At 33.3% G+C, this 7,310-nt stretch overlaps 1 long non-coding RNA gene across 3 annotated transcripts; it reads right to left on the bottom strand.

Moving 5' to 3' along the window:
- Positions 1 to 3,296: 3,296 nt before the first annotated feature.
- On the bottom strand, positions 3,297 to 6,175 carry LOC134239767 (uncharacterized). 3 transcript variants are annotated; one of them, XR_009986288.1, is made up of 4 exons: positions 5,937 to 6,175; positions 4,724 to 4,810; positions 4,262 to 4,348; positions 3,297 to 3,607 (listed from the first exon to the last, which is right to left on the bottom strand). It is a non-coding gene; the product is annotated as an uncharacterized LOC134239767 (long non-coding RNA). The 3 variants fall into 3 exon arrangements; XR_009986287.1 differs by having other exon boundaries at positions 5,948 to 6,174; XR_009986286.1 differs by having other exon boundaries at positions 5,952 to 6,171.
- Positions 6,176 to 7,310: the final 1,135 nt, after the last annotated feature.

Below are 7,310 nucleotides of genomic sequence, written 5' to 3'. Positions count from 1 at the left end.
AATATTATTACTGTACATATACATGTAAAATCAATACTCAATCCAAGGCACTAAATTGTGTTCTTAAAAAAAATTTAAAAAAATCGTCAAACAACTTTGTTAAATCCTTAAGAGGCCGTGTCAGTATCCATTGAGATTTACATGGAAAGTCAAAAATTTTGAATTGGGCAAAAACCACCCTAAAATATTTGAACAACAATAAAAAACACATTTAAGACAAATTTTACAAATTTATTCATCATCATTGGTTTCCATGGCAACAAATGTGATTTGCATAGTAAATTCTCAATGAAACATTGTAAAATAATACAAATTTAGACATATTTAAATGCAGAGGGGGGAACAATTGGAAGGTCTAAATTTGTTTTCTTATACTGAAATAATGAAAGATGCATCAGAAGAAAATATCTTTATGTCTGTAAGTATTTTTAAAAATTTTGATATGGTTGCTATGGCAACCGAAAAATGACAAGGTTTTCATGATGGGAATATCCGTGGAAAATTAAGTTTTTCAAAAGTTGAATACTTAAAAACGCAACAACCGTAGATATTGTTTGTCATACAAAGTTAAAGATATATCCCAATACTATGAAATAATAAAATAAAAATTGGTAGTCGGATGTCCCAATTTTTTTTTTCAGAAATCAAAATTTGCATTTTTTTCAAAACACTTTCAATGGATTTTCGCAAGTTTTGGCAATTTTTTTTTAAATATTACAACAGATATTTAACAGTTAGATGCCATATCTAAAGAAACATAGTACTTTAGAAAAATCTCCATAAAATGTACGACTTTTTTACAAAACAATAGGAAAAGAAATCTCCATAGCAACAGAATTTATACCCTAGCAACCGACTTGACTAGGATCGGCAAAACATGAAACATACACCCAGGAAATTAAAGCCTCCCAAGTGGAATATTTGGGTCATGGCATCCTGATCAACTGTCAACCCTGTTGTACTTACCCCATCATATAAGTAATAATAAGTACCATTGCTCTACAATGTCTAATAGTTATACAATATAGTCAGAATGTGGACCAAATACGCAAAAACTTGACCATATATGACATAACAAAAGCCGAAGTTATATGTCAAAATGACGCAATGTTCAACCCAAAGGGACTCCAATGCTCTGTCTACTGGCTAATTTACATTGCTGTACCATGTTTATTATTCAAGTTATAAACCTAAAAATAACTAGAACTGTCCAAATGGGACAAAATACCCCCCGCTGGGTTTTTCAGAAGTGCTAAATCATGAATATTTTATGGATCTAAGAGAAGAGAGAAAAGCTAAAACATTTTAGTGCAAATGTAATTGCTCATTAATTTTTTTTATAAATGAAACGAAGGTGCAGCCTAAAAAATAGACTGAATGTATGGATCACACATGAATGATGAATTTTTTTTGTCAGTGACCTTGAACTTGCATAAATGACCTTGGTTTAAAGTCATGACAAGTTCTCAGGTCAAAGCAATGTTTGTGTAAAATGGGAACCTTCCAAGTTTATCCATAAGAAAGATATGGACCAGACATGAATTGTAATTTTTTTACTGTCTGTGCCCTTGAACTTGGACAATTGACCTTGGGTCAAAGTCATGACACACCCTTATGTCATAAGTAATCTTTGTGTAAACAAGAAAGTATCCATGGCAAGTTTATCAATAAGAATGATATGGACCAGGCACAAATTATGAAGTTTTTCCTTTCAGTGACATTAAACTTACACAAAGAACCTTGGGTCAAAGTCATGACACATCCTCAAGACAATAAGCGATTTTTGTGTAAAACAGGAACTTAACAAGTTTTTCCATAAGATAGATATGTACAAAACATGAATTATGAACTTGTTGCTTTTATAACCTTGAACTTGCATAGATAACCTTGCATCACCCTTCGGTTATAAGGAGTCTTTGTGTGAAATAGGAACTAACCAGTTTATCCATAAGCAATATATGGACCATGCACATATTAAGAAATTTTCCTTTCAGTGACCTTGAACTTAAATAACCTTTGCTGAAGGTCATATCACACCAGGTCATAAACCCTCTTTGTGTGAAGTAGTAGATTCAAGTTTATCCAAAATAAAGATATGTACCAAACATGAATTTTACAATTTTTCTTTTAGTGACCTTGAAAATGCACAGATGACCTTGGGTCAAGGTCATGACACACCCTTAGGTCATGAGGAATCTTTTTGTAAAATGGGAACTTACCAATTTAATCCATAAGAAAGATATGGAACGGACACAAATGATGAAATTTTTCTTCCAGTGACCTTGAACTTCCCCAAATGACCTTGAGTCAAGGTCATGACACACTCTTAGGTCATGAGCAATCTTTGTATGGAGTAGTAGATTCTAATGTTCCTCCGTAAGAAAGATATGGACAGTACATGTTTGCACAGCTAGAGAGACGGACGGACGGATAGACAGACAGACGGACAAGCTGATTCCTATATACACCCCCCCAAACTTCGTTTACAGGGGGTATAATGAGAAGTCGTGTCTGTTAAACACAAGACGACCTTATACTTATTCAAATGAAAATAAACCTTAACATCAGCAAGGCTTGCGAAAATGTAGTTTACAGCAAATTTATATTTCAAGTTTTATCTTATTTTACTATCAAAGACCAATTAACTGGTCAAATATCAATGCTCACTAAAAGTATCACAGATATGAACGTAAAACAAGAGTTTTCCATTGAAAATGTGTGTCTCAGGAATGACATATCAAATTGTGACAGACAGATAGACTGATGGTCAGCTAGTCAGACAATGGAGAAGTGATCCCTTAGAGTCCCCTTGCTATGCAGGCGACACAACTAGGCACCATTACAGCATATCTTGTACCTGATTCTGAGACTGAATTTTTTCTGAAGTGTACAGTCAAATATTTTACAGAAATATTTTGCTAGAAATAATAATATATCGTATAAGTGGAAATTTTAGCGAGATGCAAATTTAGCGATTTCTACCAAAGTTTGGTATTTTATTTTCAGCCAGAAGTAATTTTAGCGAATTTAAAATCTTTACTAAAGAAGCTATAACAAGTAATAAGACATTAATTTTTAGCAATATTCAATTTTAGCGATGTCAGCACCCTCTCTAATAATGCCAAAATTAAATCCTCGCTAAAAATTCTACTTATACAGTATGTTCTTCAAAGTACATTTATGCACAGTAAACAAGAAGTATGACACATTTGATTTTAGATATTATCTATTTTAACCAACTAGAGCTAGAGCAGTATAATCCAAGTGAAGTCCACAGACAGATGGACAAACAAAGAGGGTGATTCCTATATCCCCCTTCCAAAAACTTTGATATCAAAATCTTAAACTTAGTAAGAAAATGTTTTTTAGTTCACTGCTTTAAGAGCCCTATCAGAAATCTGATTCAAATTGTTCATGTTCCCTTCAGCTGTCAAGTCATTTTCTTCACAGTCAGTGTTAGACCTCTGCCTTTTCACCAATGGCATCAAGATACATAATCAAGGTCTTCCTTCTATGTAATGGACTATCTTCATGCTCTTGAGAATCCTGGCATTCAGATGACTTTCACAAGGTGTTTGGAAAAGTTGTCATCTGAAGTTGATTCCACCTACAAAAGAAAGATACAAAATCAATCCAACTAACAACTTCATTTTAAACAAGTTCATTTTGACACAAATGTTACTCATGCTGAGACAGTGTTTCACAGTCCTGAGCCAAAGTCACACCTTCAATGTCAAGGTAAAATTTGATGGAGTTTTCAGGTCTGTATTTCTATATGCCTCATGGAACAGCTTCATACTTGGCATACAATGCTCCTAATGATAAGGTGGTGTGCCATAACCCTAACTCAATGTCAAACTTCAATGCTAAGGTCACAGTAGACTTCAATGAAATTGTCTTATCTGAAATGCATTTCATACCTGCCTCAAAAGCACAGCTTACATGACACAAATTAATGTGCCTCATGATATCAGTCTTTAACAACCTTTGACAGAAGACCAGGTGAGCAATATGGGCCCATTTTAGGCTTCTTGTCTGGGTTTAAAATATAAAGTTCATAGGTCAAATGGATTTAAGTTATTGAGTCACAATCCTTTCAAGTTTGAAGTTTCCAGGACATATAGCATTTGAGTTATCTCTCGACAAAGAAATGGATGAACAAAGTGATTACCGGTACTCTTTGAGGCTGTGCTCTTATGAACAAGCTGATGCTCAAAGTAGTTCTAAACAATTCAGTACATGTAAAAAATTCAGTACAAACCTCTATTTGTTCCATATGCTTTGAATCTGGTTGTACTTCATGGTTATTTGGTAGTTCACATAGCAACTCATCATCATCATGATTCTCCTGAAAGTATTTCATATCTGTTTACAAATTTACATGACCCTACTGCATATAGTTGCTGATTTTTTATAATAAACAAGCTGATGCTAAAAGTAATTTAAAGCAAGATAAATTTGTGAAACAGTATGCCCCCAGCGTCAACAAATATAGAAAAGGTAGTTTTAGCAAAAAAATCAAGGTCTAAAGGTTACTGACGTTGGTGTAATTTAAAAGAATTTAATTAGTGGATCATGTATACCAAATATGATCTCACAGTTCAAAAGTCATGGTAAAGGTTAAAGCTGACAACAGATAGACAGAAAGGACAAACAAAAATATGTTCATGCTCTTTGGGCATAATAATTCAGTACATGTAAAAATTTCAATACATGTACAAACCTTTATTTGTTCCACATTAATTGGATCTGCTTGTACTTCATGGTTATTTGGTAGTTCACATTGCAACTGATTATCATCATGATTCTCCTGAAAATATTTTAGACCTGTTTACAAACTTACTTGAGCCTATAGCATATATAGTGACTGGGATATGATATAAGACATTAAACTGGACAAAGGGGATACTCCAATTTAGTCTCACATTTTCAGAATTATCGTATTCAGAAATTGTGCCCAACCTGATCAAGGGCTTAGGAGGAATAGCACCCCACCCACTCCTTACTTTTTTGGGAAGTCAAAATTTCCTGTAGTTAAAATTTATAAATCCTGGTTTCCCTCCCCTCCACTTTAAGGGTCAGGAGCAAATTTTGAAACCAGAGTTGAGTCTGTTATCCTAGTTTCCCTTCCCCTTTTCAAATCAATATTAGCAACCTCAAGTTTTGTCATCTTGTTTTAGTGTAGCTGCAGAAGTGTAGCTCTCCGAAAAAATATATATTGATAGACCTGAGATAATGAGGTATAGCGGGTATGGCTATGAATTTTATGAAATATTGTTTGAAACATTACTTATCAAAAGAACACTAATATGCAGACATACACGAGTGGAAATCTACCAATTTGACCTTATCAGTGATTGATGAATATGCTCTAAATAATAAAGTCTGAAATATCTGGCATTTTTCAGTTTGTTTTTTTTAATATTTTCTGTGCCAGGAAAACGTCAGAACCAGCGCCATTACGAAAACTGGAAATTTTGCCATTTCCAGTCAGAGTTGATTTCCCATACCTGGGAACCGCATGAAATACCGTTGTCACAATTTATCAATGGCACAATGCTTTTAGTACTTGACAATATCAATGAAAAGAAAATAATCACTCATCATTTCGATACAGGACTTGTATATTTTTTTTAATTTGTAAACGCACGAAATGAAAACAAATCTCGACAGTCAGAGAAAATGTTTCCATCGGATCATATATTTACAAACAAACCATAAAACTATATTGGTAAGTACTAGAGGCATTGTACTATTGATAAATTGTGAGTTTGACAAGTAATTGCAAGTATCGAAAATACACCCGAGAATCCCGCCTCTGCTTGGAATTCCCAGTTTTCGTAAAGGCGCCGGTTCTGGCGTTTTCCTCGCACGTAAAATATAGAAATAGTTAAACAGCCAGGAAAACGTCAGATATTTCGGACTATAAATAGTACTTTTCAGTCACCTACAAACTCTTGATGCTGTCATGTCCTCTGTAACCGCACAAGACCTGCTTTAAACATCGTTACATGGTGTTTTTCTTCTCCGACTTCTGCTGCAACAGCAACTTTCTGTTCTTTATCAGCAGGAGAGTTCCACAAAAGGGAGATAATCGTTCACGCGTTTTCATATTTGTTGTACATTCTAAATCAAATTATTTGCTATAGAGTACCCAACTACCATTTTTTATTATTGGATTTATAACTTCAAAGCTCGTAGTTTCTATTGCATGTATGATTATGATAGAGTTTGGTTGCGTTTTCTTGTAAAATATTTATAAAAATCATGTTGATTTTACAGCATTTGGTAGAAACAAAGCAAAGTAGGCCCCGATGCTTTAAAATAAACATATGAAAAATTAAATCTCCCATATATATTGAAATTAAGAAAAACATAGTTTGATTCTGTAATTAATTTTGACAGGGTTATCAATAATCAAATTTCACACTTTTCAAGCATTAAAATCACCGTTGCTATGGTAACAAGGAAGATGTGACCCAAATAACTCATGTTTGAAAGGACATTCATCTATACTTCCATGCACCCAAATATTAAAGCAAAATATTTTTTTTTTCACATTCCACTCACTTTATATACAATACTCAATGGTTACTGACACGGCCTCTTAAATGTTCAAAGAACTCATAAAACATAAAACATTTTTCAACAGCAACAAAAAATTGAAGTCATCATTGAGAAAAAAAATATAATCAATAAAAATATACATTATCAATCAAATATATTGGGCATAAAGGAGAGAAAAAATAGAACGGCGCTTGACAAAAATTCTGGCATGATTTCACACAATTTGTTTTTCTTATAAACAAATTTTATTTTATGACGAAGAAAATATCTTCAATAAAATTGTCTTAGAAAAATTTTCAGAACCTTTTTTTTTCATTATCATAAACGGGTTGTCAGCAGAGGAATTTCTATATAATTGACTGTAATTTACAAAATGTTATTTGTAGCATAACATGAGCGTACCACCCATGTAATGAGTTTGATATTTAAATGCCTGTGTACAGTTGGTTGTCAGAGGTAAAGTTAGTAATACAAGTGTGCTAACACTACTGTAATTATTCCATGCACTAAGAGTCAATCAGAATCTATGCTTGTAAATATTAATTCTGACGTTTGACCGAAGGTAGTTGTTACTTTATTGACACCAAACACCTGCAAAACACCGATAGAATTTAATGTATACGGTGCAACCGTGAAAACGGTTTTCTTGTCCATTCAGTTTTTATTTTTCTTAATTATCCGATCATTGACATGTATAACAAAAATAAATTCACTCAGTTCAGAATTTAATTGTTTCATAGTTT

The sequence above is a fragment of the Saccostrea cucullata genome, unplaced genomic scaffold (assembly GCF_032062105.1).
Source record: "Saccostrea cucullata isolate Sc308-1 unplaced genomic scaffold, CSIRO_AGI_Scuc_v1 ctg17539, whole genome shotgun sequence".
Taxonomy (NCBI): Eukaryota; Metazoa; Mollusca; class Bivalvia; order Ostreida; family Ostreidae; genus Saccostrea; species Saccostrea cuccullata.
Note: the sequence above shows the minus strand (reverse complement) of the source record. Positions and strands in the feature narration are given on the sequence as shown.